The following is a 17,795-nucleotide window of genomic DNA, read 5'->3' on the forward strand; positions in this document are numbered from 1 at the left end:
GCCTCCTATGCCCTGTGAATGGGTAAAACCAGGAAGGGAAGGAGGAGAGAGTGAAGTAGGCAGGGAGATGGTAAAGAAGATAAGCAAGAGGGAGTGGTAATCTGTGTTGGGAGTGGGACATCAGGGAGCAATTCAAGATGTTAGTGGACAGGTGATACTGGGATGACGTAGTGGATCCCAGTACATTCAGCAACAAACACCCTTCCTGTATGTCAATGCAAATAAAAGGATGAGCAACAAAAAATATCCAAACAACTAAGAACAACTCCAGTATGAAATGAGATTACATCATTGTGTGAACGAGCCTTAAAGATTAGGAGGTATAACCTGAGAAGTACTCTAAATATTATGGAGAATTACAACCAGGAGCCAAAGGCAGGAGCCAGTTATTCTGTCCAAGATCAGGAAAGGGTAGTAGCATGGAGCTAGAACTTGAGCAAAAAGTCGATTTTTGTATGTGGGGTGGGGGGGAATACAGTTGAAGCCTAAAACCAGTCATAGTGAGCCTAAGCCAGGAAGAACCACTAGACTTCTCTGGAACCAAAGCAATACTGCTTCGATCTTCTTCCGCTCCATGTCCTTGAGGAGCAGGTCACTAGAGCCATCATCAGCACACTAACGAGGAGCCTGCGATTTGAATATCAGTCAATCCAGAAACTAGCTTCATGTGGGAAATCCCCATGTGATCTAGTGAAAGAGCCAGGTGGCTTTACGGGCTGTGATTTGAGAGAGGGGTCACATCAAAGAAGAACACTGATGTTTCCTCAAGTGCCATTCAGCAAAAGAACTCCCGTGTTATGCCAGTAGACATGCCATGATGACTCACATCATCTTTGTGGTTCTCTTTCCAAGTCACTTTACAAGCCATACGTTGTATTGAGACACATATCTTGGATTCTAAAGGAAACAGAACAACTGTTCTCTCTTTACTAGTGTCATTTAAATTATTCAACAAGGCAAAAATCTGTTTCTTTGTTTAATAGCTATGATGACCTCCTTTAGATTACACTTGGAAATTATCTTATGTAGGACAGTTATAGATATTATTTAGCAGAACCCTGACAGCCTGCAAAGGAAGACAGCAAACCAGACTTCTTAATGGTTTTTTGTTGAATGGACACACAAAGTACCTTTGTATAGTTACTATACATCAGGAACCTTTCTTGCATAGTCCTCTGTCTACTCCTACATTACACTAATACAGTAATCGGAATATGTATTTATTTCCTACAGATGTTTCTTCTCTGAGTCATTGTTCAGAAACACAGACCTTAGTGTATGGATTCTAAACTCTATACGCACATTGTCACCAGAGTTCATTGTGCACACTATAGAATGCTACATTGTAATCACCATTTTTTTTACAATTAAATTGTGCAATACAGTGAGCAGTTAGGTACTAGGGGAAGTCTGTATGCTACAGTGTGTGGTGCTGAGGTCCATTTAGGTAGGATCTCAATCACCTATAATCAGAGACAGCACATCCATTGCCGAACATTCATCTCTGTGCAGCACAAGGCAGCCATTCATTTCCATGGCAGAATTTAAATGGGCATAATTTATAACATCATTCGAATAGTGCCTAAAGCTGACCATTGCCCATTCTGACTCCCACTAACCTTATGCTGTGACTAGAGATGGGGGTATTTGTACATAAATATGAATATCCCCCGCATAGGTGGAAATAACGAGGGAAATAATGTGACTGTCCACTCACAACTTTGCCACTGCCGCTGGCTCCATGGTACCTTCCTTTTGCGCCGTTGTCCGCAATTGATTACCCAGACCTGGCAGGAGGCGGGATGACAAGCCTCTCTGCTAGGTTGAACAGTGACTAATCCATTGCGGAGAACAGTGTGACAGGAAGCTGCTGCAGAGCCGGCGGCAGCGGTGAAATCATAACCCTCGTTATTTCCACCTGTGCAGGGATATTCGTATTAGTATACGAATACCCCCATCCCTAGTTGTGACCCTAGCGTCAAACCATACAGTCGCTGAAATCTCATTAATGTTTTAGCGATGCAATGCCTGCAGAACTTTGTGTCTGAACAACCATATCTGCAGACAAACTGCGTGATCGGCCACAAAGCAAAGCAAGCTGTTTTGAGAACTACAGGTTAAGTTTACTGTTTAACTGGCGTTAGATACAGTCCCATAGAAAAGTGTCTTATCTGAAAATGTATCATACAGACATTAGTTTCAAAAAGACATTTACTTGAGCATTTGGAAGGCCTATGTGGATTTATATGGCTAACTTGAGATGTCTGTATGAATATGATATTCATATTGTGATTTTATAAGGGTGGTACTAACAGTATTGTAGCTACTGTTCATTTTTTTATTCTATCTTTTCTCGTTCAATGTATTTTTGTTATTTTTATGTCAAATCTGCAAAAACATAAAGTAAGAAAAAAGTGTCGTATTGTATTTGATGGCTAAAACTGTAGACAGAATTGCCACGAATCACATAAAAACAAGAAGAGTCCTAAAGTGTCCGAATTTGATTATTAAAAACTGACTGAGGCATACTTGGAAGAAGAAAAAGATCAGGGCTTCAGTGCAGATGTATGGCTTTTATTATTAAAACAAAAAACATTGTAAAGGTGCAGTATCAGAACTGGCCACTGGACAGAGCCAGAGATATTTCCCTGTAATAAGGGAGGAGGGATTCACTATGAAAGACCATACAATGTGTTAATAACACAGACAGAGCACTATTTTTGGGGAATGGAGCAAGAGAAAGTAATCATTTCAAAATGTTGAGTAACATGCTGTGTTCTGCTTATTATTATTTTTAGTGGCATTGTAAAGTCTACTTTTAGGTCATTTAAAGTGGCTTTCCTTTGTGTCTTCATTAGATAATCATACAGATGGGTACAAGCAGTGCTTGAGGAAGTTACTCTTTAATCCCCAAGCTAATATGTACGCTTGTAGTTTTTAAAAATGGTCCAAAAAGTCTTTTCCAAGTCCTCCATACATTAAGGTACCAGGCAATTAACAGACGGTTGTTTTACATGCCATGGAGATCTATGTAACACGATTAATGTCATGCAAGACAATTATGTTTTTCAAGAATATATTTTACAGACTGTTACTTCATTGCACTGATATTTCTTTTCTCCATGAGCTAAAGTTTTCCCAGTCTCTACCCATTACCACCACCACAATTCCACCAGATATGTTAGACTGAAAGAGGCTGGTTCTGTCTGCCTGTCTCTTTCTCAGCTGTGCTCTTTGAGTTCCTGACTCAATGAGTCTGTCAACGAGGTAGTCTGTGGCTCTTTTGGAGTCAGAGTGGTGTGTGTGTGTGTGTGTGTGTGTGTGTGTGTGTGTGTGTGTGTGTGTGTGTGTGTGTGCGCGCGCGCGCGTGTGTGGCGGGGGGAGGGGATGGACCAATATCCTCTGTTTACATGTTGTAAAAAGAGGTAATGATTAGAGATGGGCATGGGCCAGAAAAAATTGTGGTTCATGGTTCTTGGCTAAACATGAACCACAAACCACAACAATCTCCCAGAAAAACAGACTGGTTAATGGTTTGCTTTTCTGGTTCATCCCTGAGGGAAGACCCTATCTGCTCCTGCCCTCCTGCCCTTTGCCTTCTCTGCCTCCGGCCTGCCCCTTCCCACCGCTTACCGTCACTTCCTGCCACTGCTGTGGTCACCTCCTCCTCCCTCACTAGCACCACTGCTGTCATTGTCATCTTCAGAGGCAGCAAGCCCAGCTTTCCTGTCAGAAGCTGGCTGCTGCCTCTGGACATGCACCTGCCTATCAGCTGGGCAGCAGACATATATTCAGAGGCAGTGGGCAGCTCCTGGCAGGCAAACCGGCCAGGGGTGGATTAACCATTAAGCACAATAAGCATGTGCTTAGGGGCATCAAGGGAAGAGGGGGCACCACAGAAAATTTTCATAGCTGAATTTACCATGGGCCATATGATGTAATACTGCAAATGGTGCAGCCATGAAAAACTTACATACAGATATATATAATAATAACAAGAGCACTCAGAGAGTGTAGACCTCTGCCAAGGGTCATGAAATCAAAGGAGGAAAATTCCCCCCCCCCATGAAAGCAGGGGAAACTTTGTATACAGTCTGTGAAATTTGTATACAATCTGTACAACGTCAGTAGGAAAAAAACAAACACACACATACTCCAACAAAAACAACCTCCTTGCCAACAGGCAACAACACATGTGCTAACATTGTAACTTTGTGTCAGGATCTGGCCTACATGACCCTGGTAAGGTAACTGCAAGACCAGGACCAGCCTGACCCAGGAATTGCCTGGTGTTTGCAGGCTCAGGCCCTAGCCTGAGCAGCAGCTACTGGGCCACTCATGAGGGGCCCACCTGGAAGCCTGGAGGGAAGACCTATTTAAGACTTTGCCTCAGCAATGCTGAGGTGCCTTGTGCCTTGCCTTGCCTGCCAGCATTATTGTTCCAGCTCTGTTACCCTGTGTGGTGGATTGGGCCCTGATGCCCTTGCCAGGTGGCAAAAGGTCACCTAGTCACTTCTAGACTCTGACACTTTGTAAGTAAGCTGATTTTTTTTTAAATGACACTGACAACAAATAATGTAATTAATGTTTCATAATTTTGTGGGAGTGCTTGTGAAACTCATTAAAATGACCAAATGGTGTTGCTTTTGACTATGCATGCATTTTCCATGTGTTATTTATTGCATGGTGGTGGACTGGTAGTGAGAACTGAATGTGTATTTCATTATGGCTATCAATTTATGTGACAGACCCCAAGAACCAAGATGAAATGTGTTCAGTTAAGAGGTGCACAAAAGCAAAAACTATCAAAAAAAGAAACAAGAGAAGACTTTGGATTCAGAGTCCAAGACTGCAAAGATGTCAGATTTCTTCACACAAGTTCCATGACATGATATACCTATTCTGGTTCAAAACCATATTTATATAATTGATAATCATGAAAAAAGCACTAATCACTGGGCCTCTATGCTAACATACTTAACTCACAGACAAGGTGTGAGGTTAGCGCAACAGCTGGAGAAACAAATTCAGGAAGAGTGTTATTACTGGGAACATGTCTTGAGGTGTGTCATAGCTGTTGTACATTAGCTGAACGTGGCTTGGCTTTTTGAGGAATGGAAGAAAGGTATGGATCATTGCAAAATGGGAATTTTTTAGGGCTGCTTGAACTCATAAGCCAGTTTGATCCATTTTTAGCAGGCCACATTTTGAAATATGGAAATTCAGGCAAAGGAAATCCTTCTTGCCTGTCCAAAACCACCTGTGAGGAACACATTCAACTAATGGCACAAAAGATCCGTGTGTTCATTGTTGATGAAGTAAAATCTTGTTATTTTAGTTTGTCAGTTGATTCAATACCAGATCTATCACATATTGATCAGTTACGTGTTGTACTTAGGTACTTACGTAAAAGATGGACAACCTATTGAACGCTTTTTAACCTTTCTGGAAATGAAAGGCCATGTTGTTGTTAATTCGTGTCCGACTCTTCATGACCCCATGGACCAGAGCACGCCAGGCCCTCCTGTTTTCCATTGCCTTCCGGAGTTGGGTCAAATTCATGTTGGTAGCTTCGATGACACTGTGCATTCATCTTGTCCTCTGTTGCCCCCTTCTCTTGTTTTCACACTTTCCCAACATCAGGGTCTTTTCCAGGGAGATTTCTCATGAAATGGCCAAAGTATTGGAGCCTCAGCTTCAGGATCTGTCCTTCCAGTGAGCACTCAGGGTTGATTTCCTTCAGAATTGATAGGTTTGATGGAAAATTCTTAAAGATTGTATTGGAAATGAAAATGTCTTAAAATCCCTCTCTGATACCAGATGAGAGGCACACACTGTGGCAACAGCAGCAATTTTGAAATCTTTCCTTAAAATTGTAGAAGCATTATAATATATAGCTGAAGACCAGTCACAAAAGGGAGATGCTAGAAGAGAAGCAAATAATATTGCAGATAAGATGCAAGAGCTAGAATTTGTTTTTATGTTGAATTTTTGGAATGAGATTTTGCAGAATTTTCACAGAGTAAGCAAAGTTCTAGAAAAGGAGGATGTGAACTTGGAAACATGTGCAGATCTGTATGTATCATTAGCTGACCAACTGTGCACTTCATGAGATGAATCTGAAATATATGAAGCAGCTGCAAAGGAAATGCTTCCAGATGTTGATTACAAGGCAACATGCAAACATATCAGAAAGAAGGTAAATTCTGTATCACCACCTTTTACACAATTGTTGACTAGCTTAAAATGGAGATGAAAAGGAGAAATAGATAAAGAAATAGTAGAGAGATTTTCTTTTCTAAGTGATATGCCACACGATGTCACTTCATCATCTTTTAACATTGAAAGATATTCTCGGTGCTGTCAAAAGCTGATTGATGCTTACTCAGAGGACTTTCTCAGCTGACTTCCAGCAGTTTCATTTATATGTGCACCATAAGTTCAGTGCAACAAAAAAAAGTAAAAATAAGATTAAGTTCTGCTGAACTTTATAAAATAATTATAGAAGACAATATTGAGTATGCCTTTCCAAATGTAGACATTGGCTTTCATATATTTTTAATATTAATGGTCACAAATTGCTCAGCTGAGCGTTCATTTTCTCAGTTAAAGTATATTTAAAATCCCATCATAACAACTAAGCAACTAGGCAGCCTGAATGCTTTATCTCTGTTAAGTATAAAGCAGATGTGTTACATAAGATTGGTTTTGAGGATCTGATCAAAGACTTTGCAATTAAAAAATAGGAGAAACCTTTTCAAACATAAAGTGGAAGTATACAAAAAGAAACATTATTTTCCATCTTACTGTAAGTTTTGTTTAATGTTGATAAATAAAATTTTATTTTATGGTTTATTATTGTTTAAATTTGGAATTGCACCTATATAGGGACACCAAAATCTTTTAAGTGCTTAGGGCCTCTAAGGGTCTTAATCCATCCCTGAAGCTGTGCCTATTGCCTCAGAGGGTGGTGGTGGCAGCAGCAGAGAAAGAGGGAGAGGAGGAGGCAGGAGGAGATAAGGAGGCAATGAGGGCAATGGGAAGGGGATCAGCAGGCATCCCATTTTGCCGAAGCAAAACAAAGCACTGAGGGGAAAGAAGTTTGGTATTGCCAAATTGGGTCACAAACCACAAACCAGTCCGGTTTCTTGGTTTTTCTGGTTCATGGTTTGGTTCATGCCCATCTCTAGTAGTGATATTGTGAAACTAGTATTTAGTATTGAAGCTTACACCATCTGTTTTTTGCTTCAAGGAATGTGTGGAAACGGTATCCACGGGTTATTGGCTAGTATCTTGTTTGGAGTGCAAAGGCCATTGCTGTAAGCATTTCCTGGCTCTGGCAGGCCTACTGTTGCACGACTGGTCACGCAACCGTTTGTGCAAGCAGTGTAACAAGCAGTGTGAGGCTGCAAAGAGGAGCCTGTCAGAACAAGGGGGACACTTACATAATTGCCGTCTGCAATAGCATAATGCAACCCAACACAAGCCAAAGGGATATTTTTCCAATACTGTACATAAAATATATTTCTTTATGTGCACGTGTGTGTGTGCGCGCACATACATGCACACAAACTTTAGAGGACCCACCACAGCTTGCCAGCCCATTCTGGTGCTACCTAAGGGCACTGTTACAGATAGAGTTTACACAGCAAAAGCACAACATTCCATTATACAGTCAAAGGATATTTGCAATTCCATGTAGTTTACATGGGAAACCAGTGATTTATTAGCACTAAGAGCAATCCACCTAGAAACACCCTTAGAAGGGAAGTTGTTTATGTAGGCTTTTCTCCAGCACACTTGCCATCCAATGTATGAGTCACTTCTTTTGGACTGAGAATCCTTATTTGTGGACCAAAGACAATTTACCATGTCCTTATAAGACAACATGTCTCTTCTCTGCAGTTTCTGAATTGTGCGTTCGTGCAACAAGGACTGAAAGATGAAGACACAGGAGAAGAAGACAAGAAGCAATTACACCTGATACTACAGATGATTGTTTAGGGGGAAAAAAGATGGGATTTTGCACAACCTTCCCTGCCCAGACACACATATTCTCTTTTCCAGCTTGCTGCACTGCAGCCTACTAGTCACCTGTTTCATAGGGAAGTGAGAGAGCTGCATTTAGCCTTTAGTCTCCCATTCTGTTCCTCAAACCTTGAACACAATCTGTTTTCCAAAGTATCTTAAAAGACACACACATAATGGCAAAAATCCTGTTGCTTAGTGTAAACCACATTGTCACTTTTACTTCTTTCCTCCCCAGCAAACAAAGCGTCCCTGATGTGACTTGGGGAGGGGAACACATGTACACCCCCAAGAATCACAGCAGGGACAGTTTGTTTACAGGGAAAAAGCTAGCTGAAAGTTATAATTTGGCTCCCTTTCCCCCCTTCTCTTCTCTGTTGCTTCATCTTCTAGAGATTGTACTCTCAAACTTGACTTCATTTCTTTCTTATTTATTTTATTTTTATCCCACCTTTCTCCTTAAAAAGGACCCAAAGTGGCTTACATTATTAAAAAGACTATATTCTTTCCAATTACCCCTCTCTCTTCCCAATTGTAAAATGCCACATATTTATTATTTGTTTGTTTGTTCAGTCTTAACCAGACACAGGCTGATTGTGGCTAGAGCACAAGGATTCCCTCCAAAAATCTGGAGTGAAGCATCTTCCTGAGCCTCTAATGCACTGGTTCTTAACCTTGGGTTACTCAAGAGTTTTGGACTGCAACTTCCAGAAGCCTTCACCACCAACTGTGCTGTCTGGGGTTTCTGGGAGTTGCAGTTCAAAAACATCCGAGTAACAAAGGTTAAGAACCACTGCTCTAATGCACCCATACACTGCTTGAATAAGCTCTTTTTTATTGAAACAAACTTATTGTTAAATGATACCAAATACTAGATGGACTGCCTGCTTGAGGTAAACATGGACAAAGTGGTCAGGCTGGGAAAAAATATACATACAGTGGACCCTCGACTTACGGAATTAATCCATATTGGAACGGTGGCTGCAGGTCGAAAAGTCTGTAGGTCGAGGCTCCATTGACCTACAATGATTTGAAAACCAATTAATCCGTAACTGGCCATTTTTGTTCCATTTTTGTTTTTTTCCCGGTCTGTAGGTCGATTCTCCGGCTGCAAGTCGAAACTAAATTTTGCGGCCAGAGAAGTCTGTAACTCCAAAAGTCTGTAAGTGGAGCTGTCTGTAAGTTGAGGGTCCACTGTAGTCCATTTCTACAATATCAATTTGGGAAGAAAAGAAGGCTTTTTAGGACAGAAAAGAAAAGGGGGCTGAGGGAGCACCAGGTGTGCTGCTGCTGTCATTGGGCATCTCTGTCTCCTCTTGGCACCTCTCTGGGGCCTTCTTCTTGGCTGTTTGGCCAAAGGACCAGGTCTTGAATGCTCATTGCTGGAGGTCTGAATGTGCTCTGTCCAAGTTCCTTGCCTAGGGGATATGTGGAAGATGTTTTTGTGTACTGTGCTCCAAAACAATAAGACAGAATGGCAATTTCACATCAACTGCAGTGGCTCCCAACCTTGGGTCCCCCAGGTGTTCTTGGACTACAACTCTCAGAAATCCTGGCCAGCATACCTAGTGATGAAGTTGTATAAGGAGTTTTAGTCCAATAACATTTGGAGACCTAGAGTTTGGAATTAGAGATGGGGATGTTCTTATTTGTACACAAATAAGAATGTCCCCAAGGAAGCTGGACCTAACGAGGTTCTGACACTCCAGGCAGGGGGTGGGAGGACGAGTCTCCTTGTGCAGCTGCTGAATGGCCAGCTGAGCAGGAAGAGAGTGGAGCATTGGGCACCATTATGAGCTGGACCAGTGCTGTGGCAAGACACATGAGTGGATGAGTGGACCCTCACTGGGTCAAGCTGTGTCAGGGATATTGGTATTTCCCCATGTCTGTTTGGAACCATTGATCTATAGAAATGCCTGGAGACATGCAATATCAACGTCTTTGCTGCCTGGATCATTGAGGGTGATAGAACAGGGCTGCTGTGGCATTGTCTTATGTGTCTGTGTATGGGGCGATCTATGGACATGCATAGTGAGTTCATTGGTTCCCTGTGTGCAAGGAAGGCATGGTTTGCACCATCTCTGCTTGAAGAACTATGGCAGTGGTTCCAGAGACCTGTTTGTAGGGTTATGCCATTCTTAAATTGTCTGTTGCTTTCTTCCCTCTTCCAGTGAAGCACGTATTGGATAAAGCAGCCGTTCTGCCAGCACTGTGGCAACGTATTTCTAGTATGGCATCAGGGGGCTACAGTAATACACAGTGGAAACAGTAAGGATTATTGCCACTTACTTAGCAATAATGTTGTGCCCACGTACTTGGGAATAAGCCATCTTACATGTACTGGACTTACTTTTGAGTAGACTTGTATAGGACCATGCTCAAGTAACTTCAGATTGGTTCATTTCTGAAACTGTATTCTGAACATAAAATTCCAGCTGTTTCTAAAATAAGATTAACACACAACCATCACTATCTGTTACAAGGTTTTGGAACATTGCTTGAGGATATGGACAAAATACAACCATTTCTTTTTTTCCTGCTGAGCTGTATTTTTTAAAAAAAAAATCCAGAAGGGGGGCTATTTTTAAAAAGGGAAAACAACACAACTGCCTATTTATTCCTTCTATAGAATTGCTCACCATGTAGATACAGAACTGAAAATCTCCCTGTTGCACTCTTTACTACAGTGGGATCTATGAATGTGAGTCTCCATGTTCTGCAATCCATAGGGCGAAGGGTTCTGAGTACTGTCTGTTCCACTTGAGTCTGTCCACAGGTTGAGGTCATATTCAGAGGCCCTTTACTAAATTGTTCCCCAACTTTGGGCCTCCAGATGTTCTTGGGCTACAACTCCCAGAAGCCATCACCACCACCTCTGCTGGCCAGGATTTTTGGGAGTTGAAGTCCAAGAACATCTGGAGGCCCAAGGTTGGGAACCACTGCTTTACTAGGTGTCCCCATCTTCAGGGGTTAAGCAACTAGCAAACAGAGAAAATATGTCTTCAGTTTTGACGTCATAAACCTATGCAATATTCCTTCTGAGAGATGAGCATCCCTACAGCTAAAAATAAGATGACTGGGTTTTTTGTGAATTTGAATTTTATTTATTAATTCTGGTTTTGTTTGTTTTGTTTATATTGTTTTATATATTGTTTATAAATGATTTAGTTTTGAATTTTTTAAAGTTGTGTGTGTGTGAGTTTTGGGTGGCTGTCACTCTGTTCATCACTAACCAATGGTTCCTTCCCAACCTCTGAATTCAAAGAGACCTCTGCCTCTCTGCTCAGTATATCTGTTTCCCTCTCCTGAGTCTGTTAAAAGCAGAGAGTCTGTTGAGGGCTGTTACTTAAAGCAGTCGTGTTTGTCAATTTGCAGTTTGATCTGTTCCATTCCAAGTAATGAAATTTTTATTCTTTCTTCTTACAAATGTCTCAGAGTGAGTGATAACTGCTGGATAGCTCAGTGACTTAGGGAGAGCCAGAGGTTGGGAGTTCAGTTCCCCTCTGTACCTCCTTGACAGGCTGGACTCAACAATCCATAGGTCCCTTCCAGCTCTGCAGTTCTAAGATGATGATGATCGCCAGGGCTTGAAAAATTTTAGAATGTCTCACCAGTCAGTCAAAAAATTCACCAGTCAGTATGACCGGGCTATAGCCTTGCAATTTATTGGGATTGAGAATCACTGATTTATATCCTCAGATTTGAGTTGCTTTATTACCTGCATGCCTGTGGGGGTCATGAAGCTTGTATTTTGAATGCCTTTCTTTTGACTGTCTCCAGCAAAAATAAAATTGAAAGCAAAAGAGCCCAACCTCTTAAGGAGTCACGGTTCCCTCCCACCCCAGGATGTGTCCTTGTTCGGTTGAAATTGGGAGCATGGAATCTCCATATTCTCCAGCATGGGACTACTCTAAATTCTTCTGCAGAGCTATATGCGTACCGCTCGAACTCTCTTCTCGCGAGAAGAAGGCAGTTTTCCTTTTGCAATGGGAGGGGGGAGGAGAGGACAACAGGATTAGAGAGGGACAGAGAGAAACAGTCGGAGGGGAAGGAGACAGGGAGGGAGCTGTGACTCATCGAGCAGCATATTTTTCACTCATCGCAGACAAGTGGACAAGTGCATTTTTGAAGCCCTGATGATGGTGGTGGTGACTGAGGCTGCAAATGTCAATGATGAGAAAAAAGGGTGGACTAATCTAGGGAACCTGAAGCTATTCTGCTCTGTGAATCCCTCCACTTCTGCCTGTGCAGATTAAAGAGTTTAACAAAAAATTCAGCAACTGTGTGTTGAGGCTTATGCATCTCAGATGAAAAGGAGTGACACAAATATTTTAAATAAATAAATAAATTCAGCACTGAAGACCTTTTTCTTATATAAACCTGCATCAAAACCGTGTAAACTAGTGAATTCTATGTTACTGAAATAACTTTTCACTAAATATCTAGTCACAAATGTTTCCTCGGTTTTCCTGAGGACGCATACTAGATTGGAATAATATTTCAGAAGTAACTTGTTCTTGCATCTCATTTACCACAAAGCAGCTGATAGTAAAGTTAGAGCAGAGGTGCACAGATTATAATGTGTGAAACCAAACCAGTTTACTTCTAGACAACACGGGAACCCAATCATTTTACCATCATGTATAGCTGATGAGATATGTTGAGTGTCCTGTTTCACAAGCAGCGGATGGGTTATATGGCTCTGAGCTCAACTTAAGGTGCTGGTTATGATGCCCTAAAATAGGTGTGACCAAGGGTTGTAGGGGGCTGCCTACCCTCACATGACCCCACCCACACAATGTGAGCCCTGTTGTCATCAGACCTTTATTTGCCCAGGATGCAGTCTTTCCAGTAATAGCACAGAGACTGTCGGTCTGCCTGCCCTGCAAAGCTTAAGGAGCCCTTTCCTTGATGGCTACTTGGCAAATCATAAAAATGATTTAATGTTAACATTCTATTTGCTGTTATTATTGTTTTGGATTTTATTTTTGTTTAAAAGATATTAAAAGTCATATCTTAGGCTGCAAAATGAGCTAAATGTTCTGAAGAAAGATACTGTACAGGTATCCTTCCCCCACTGAAAAGCTTTGAGACTTTGCTTTATGCTTTCAGAAAGAAAAACCCACCACTTAGAATTTTGAAGCCAAGTTTATAAAAGGAAATCTGAGTCTGAATTATTTCTACAAATGTCACTAACTTTAAATCAACTCTCAAGTGTGGAAGGACAAGTTGGTGACATTTGAAATTGGTCAAACTTCCTACACTAAGGGGGGAAACCAGGAGACCAGTTTCTGCTCCTGCATCTGCACAAATGAGAGCATTTAAGCATTGACCCAGCAGTTCTGCAGCAATGACAGTCTGAGCCTGGTGAGGGCTTCAGCACAGTTGCTGAAAAATATGCAGGATAGCTATTTTTTCCTGTGTTACGTCAATATCCTGATGCACCAAAAGGAGAGCGGAAAACCATCCCATTTGTTAAACTGTATTTACAAAAGCCACAGAGTTTGAAGGCAGAACGTTGGACCTAGATTAACTTCTGCCAAAGACCTCCTTAAAAAGAAATGTTAAAAAAAAATTAAAACCACACACCACATAACTGCTTGCTTCCATATTTTTGTGCGTCCGTTTGAAATGATAGTTTCCAGCTGCAAGGAGAAGCGCTGTGTTACAGAGGGGAACGTTGATGCAATGGAATTGCTTGCCCTAATTAGACTCAAACTACTTGCTAAAAATATCAGAAGAAAACCTTCTTTCTCTCTCCACTTCCAGCTCAGTTTTATGATCCAGAGAGCACAACTAGATTGGAAAGCTCTGGGCAGAATCTACCTGAGAAGAGTCCGTGCACTGAAAGAGAAAGGAACCTTTGCTGCCAGAGCAAGAGAAAGAAAGCATTCAGTATAAGGGTGAACAACATGTGGCACATGAGTTATATGCCTTCCCTAGCACAGGGACACCCCCCCCAAGGAACCCTCAAACCCTTCTCAGAGCCTCTCAGGTCCTCCCAGTCTTCTCCAGCTATTTTCAGAAAGGCTATTTCTGGCTGTTGAAAACTCCCCCTCCCCCCAAATAGTTTTCAATGGTCAATCGTGCTAGCAGAGCTTCTGCTTTCTCATATTTCCAAATGTGCCCATAGCCCCCCCCCAATGTTTTGGGGCTCAGAACTAAAGCCTAACTTGAAAGATGACCCCTGCCCTCTCACAAGAACAGGGAAGAAAGCCTGGCCTTTCACAGAGGTGCCCCCCGGCTCCAGTCTGAAGCAGCTGCTCTGTTGCAATCGTGCTCTGCCCACTAGAGAGATTAGTACACAACCATCCTCTGTAAAACAACAACAGAAGCCAATGCTGCCCCACCATCCAGGCAAGCAGTTCTAGAAAAGGTAAAGGTTCCCCTTGACATTTAGTCCAGTCGTGTCTGACTCTAGGGGGCAGTGCTCATCCCCGTTTTCAAGCCGTAGAGCCAGCGTTTCTCCATAGACAGTTTCCGTGGTCACGTAGCCAATGTGACTAGACACAGAACAACGTTACCTTACCACCGTGGTGGTACCTATTTATCTACTTGCATTTTTACATGCTTTCGAAGTGCTAGATCCGCGTGGATCGAATCCATCATGTGGATTCGATCTTCCAACTGCTGGTCTTCTGACCTTGAAGCACAAAATCTTCTGCCGTTTATTCCGCAGCGCCAGCACCACCACGTCAGTTCTAGAATGCGAATCATGAGATCAGCCATACCATTATGGCTGCACATCTTCCGATTTGGATTCTGCCATCATGCACAAGTACTGTCCTGCTTATTAACACTGAACAAACTCTATGCACCAACTCCATGCAAAAGCTGAAACAGATAGAAATCAGACTTCAAACATTGCATTGCACCCACCCACCCAACCAGTGGCCATTGCCATATTTCAGCAAAACCCACCTGAAGGCAATTTCACCATGAAACTGCTGAGCAAGTAACTGCTTTCAGGCAGGTACAGAATGAAAAAGTATAGCTCACTACAAAATCAATTGCTGCCCTTGTCCTGCATCTATCTTGCAGTACCAACTTATTGTCTGTCTAACTGGTACATTTCCTTTTATTCCTACTCTACAAAGCAAACTTTTTTGCATTATTTGTACTAGTCACATGGAGGAGAGGGAAATCACCCTGTGGCTGAAATCCAGTAGTAAGTCACAACTATAGTAGGATCATTTGGTGAGCCAACTCTTTCCTCAGTTTTATGGATTCAGCTGGCCTACTCTAGTGTGACTTGCTACTGGATTTCAGTCAGTAAATATACACCTACTGGTCCATTTGACGAAGTGACATTAAACAAAGAAGAGTTTCTTTCACACTTTATTTATTCGCCTTTTGGATTGCCACAAAATCCCTAAGGTTTTCAAAGAATGAAGCACTGACTCCAGGCCACACTGTTAGTCTGTTGGAACAAATGATATTACTGCTATCTCTGAAATATGTCAGGTAGAAAAAGAAACATACTGGTGCTGTTCCTTAAACACGGGGTCTACTCAAGGCTGTGCTACCCATCCATCATAAGGTTTGGAACTCTGTGCAAACGTTGTGTGTCCAGGAATCAGTTGCTTCATTCTTTCTTTCAAAATCATCAGGGGCTCTGAGAAGGGAAGCAGCTGGCAGCAAAAAGGGAGTCCTGACAAAGCTGCTCAGACTTTCCGTCATTGCTGAAATAATAATGTTGCTAAAATGGCAACATATATCAACACAAGAGCTTTTGTCACTAATGTTTGTCTTAAACATCTCATCTTGCTCGACTCCAGAATAATATGCTTATTTGCAAAGGAATGGTTGAAAAATTTGTTAGGCTTACATTTCTATGTGAACTTACCAAATCCAGGCATCCCGAGCACAGTTAAGACATTTAAATGTGTACATTTCCAAAGTTTGCGGTATCTCAATTTTGCCATAGACTCAATAGCTGCATTCTCACTGCAGTGGATATCCTGGGCTGCTCCAGCCTATATGATTTCAGAGGAGGCTCTACATTGCTGCTGGGGCTTGTGGAAAGCTCACCAATCGTCCACAGAGAGATTTTTTTTTCCACCAGGCCCCGAACAACTGCTGCCAGGACATATGAGCAAGAAGGTTAATTTATCACAACCACAGACCCTGCCTTTCTCCATATGGAACCTGTAACCCCTAGTACTGGTGATGAATGGGCAGAGATAGGTGCCCAGGCTTTAAAGACTTTACACACATACAAATCAAGCTTTTTTCCCTTCTACCACGTGTATCTTGAGATACATTTCCCCACATGGAGATCCAGAGATGCATTGTATTTCTTTGATACTTCAATTTGTGCTCTAAAGTCTGGCAACCATTTCGCTAACCCTCTCCAGGATCTTATCATTTCTGGTTGGGATAAGACTAGGGTTGCCATATTACCTATTTGGCTGGGTTTTAACCTGATTTTAGACATAGTACACAGGTCCATTCCATGCCATCAGCTGGTCTTCATTCTAAGTTCTAATAAGGAAGTCTTTAGTGCTTGCAGAATTAGAGCTATAAGGCAGCCACTTAATTACTGCTTTAGCCAATAACTTTGCAAGGAATTCCATGTGATTAACCAATCAGTGAAGTAGTTCAATAGGATCTTAAAAATTAAAGACTCATCCTCTTATTTTATGGATAAATGTATATAGAAATCTGAAATCTATTGCAGCCCTCTATGTAAAGAATGCATAAAAAGCAGTGAAGCCATAGAGGGGTTTATGGAAGCTACAACATTTTCCAAACTTTGATATTATGCATCTTAATGGCTTAGATTAAAATCAATTTCCATTTAAGTTTTCACAAGCATCTAGGAGCTTATCTAAGAAAGAAAGTGTTGGGGGAAACAGAGGAGGAGGAAATTACTGAAATCTTCTTATTGTTGCTGTTGTTTCTAACAATAAGTTTATTGAGCTTATGGCTGCTGTGAATAAGATTTCTGGAAAGATGTTTCAGACAATAGTAAGGGTATGATAAGGTCTTTTTCAAGGAATTAATTCTATCTCTATTTGAAAGCCTATATGATTGCTAGTGGGGGACATGGTGGCGCTGCGGGCTAAACCGCAGAAGCCTGTGCTGCAGGGTCAGAAGACCAAGCAGTCGTAAGATCGAATCCACGCGATGGAGTGAGCTCCTGTCGCTTGTCCCAGCTCCCGCCAACCTAGCAGTTCGAAAGCATGCAAATGCAAATAGATAAATAGGGACCACCTTGGTGGGAAGGTAACAGCGTTTCGTGTCTAAGTTGCACTGGCCATGTGACCATGGAAGATTGTCTTCGGACAAACGCTGGATCTATGGCTTGGAAACGGGGATGAGCACCGCCCCCTAGAGTCGAACACGACTGGGCAAAAATTGTCAAGGGGAACCTTTACCTTTACCTTTATGATTGCTAGTAAAGAAGGTTCAGTATGATAAGATATTCTGAACTGCTTTTTCAGATGTGTGCACTATTAAGTTCTGTAGGCCAAACAGATAGGTATATGGTCATTGAAGACTGATATATTCGTATTTATTAGGAAGCAGAGATTGACAAAGTTACTTTCTTCACCTCAGGCTCCGGTCAACCAACAGCCCACAGTCAGCCAACATCATCAGTGACTATTTTGTCTAAGGGATTCTGGATAGTATTCCAAAAAGTAAATTTCCAAAGGTTTACCATGATTTTTATTCCTTACTCCAATATAGCCCAATGACACCTGGAGGAAATGTGGGTTTAGGAAGAATTTATATTAAGGAAAAGCAGAAGTTCTGTGAGCCCG

At 41.8% G+C, this 17,795-nt stretch overlaps 1 protein-coding gene across 2 annotated transcripts in view; it reads right to left on the bottom strand.

Moving 5' to 3' along the window:
* The window catches only part of COL15A1 (collagen type XV alpha 1 chain), a 202,593-nt gene that overhangs the window by 168,255 nt on the left and 16,543 nt on the right, over positions 1 to 17,795 (bottom strand). The window contains exon 3 of one of the 2 annotated variants that reach the window (XM_078377611.1): positions 10,379 to 10,469. The exons of the other annotated variant lie outside the window; for it this stretch is intronic. The gene's annotated coding sequence lies outside the window, so the exon portion shown is untranslated. The remainder of the gene's footprint in view (positions 1 to 10,378; positions 10,470 to 17,795) is intronic. 2 annotated transcript variants of the gene reach the window in all.

The sequence above is a fragment of the Pogona vitticeps genome, chromosome 6 (genome assembly GCF_051106095.1).
Source record: "Pogona vitticeps strain Pit_001003342236 chromosome 6, PviZW2.1, whole genome shotgun sequence".
Lineage (NCBI taxonomy): Eukaryota > Metazoa > Chordata > Lepidosauria > Squamata > Agamidae > Pogona > Pogona vitticeps.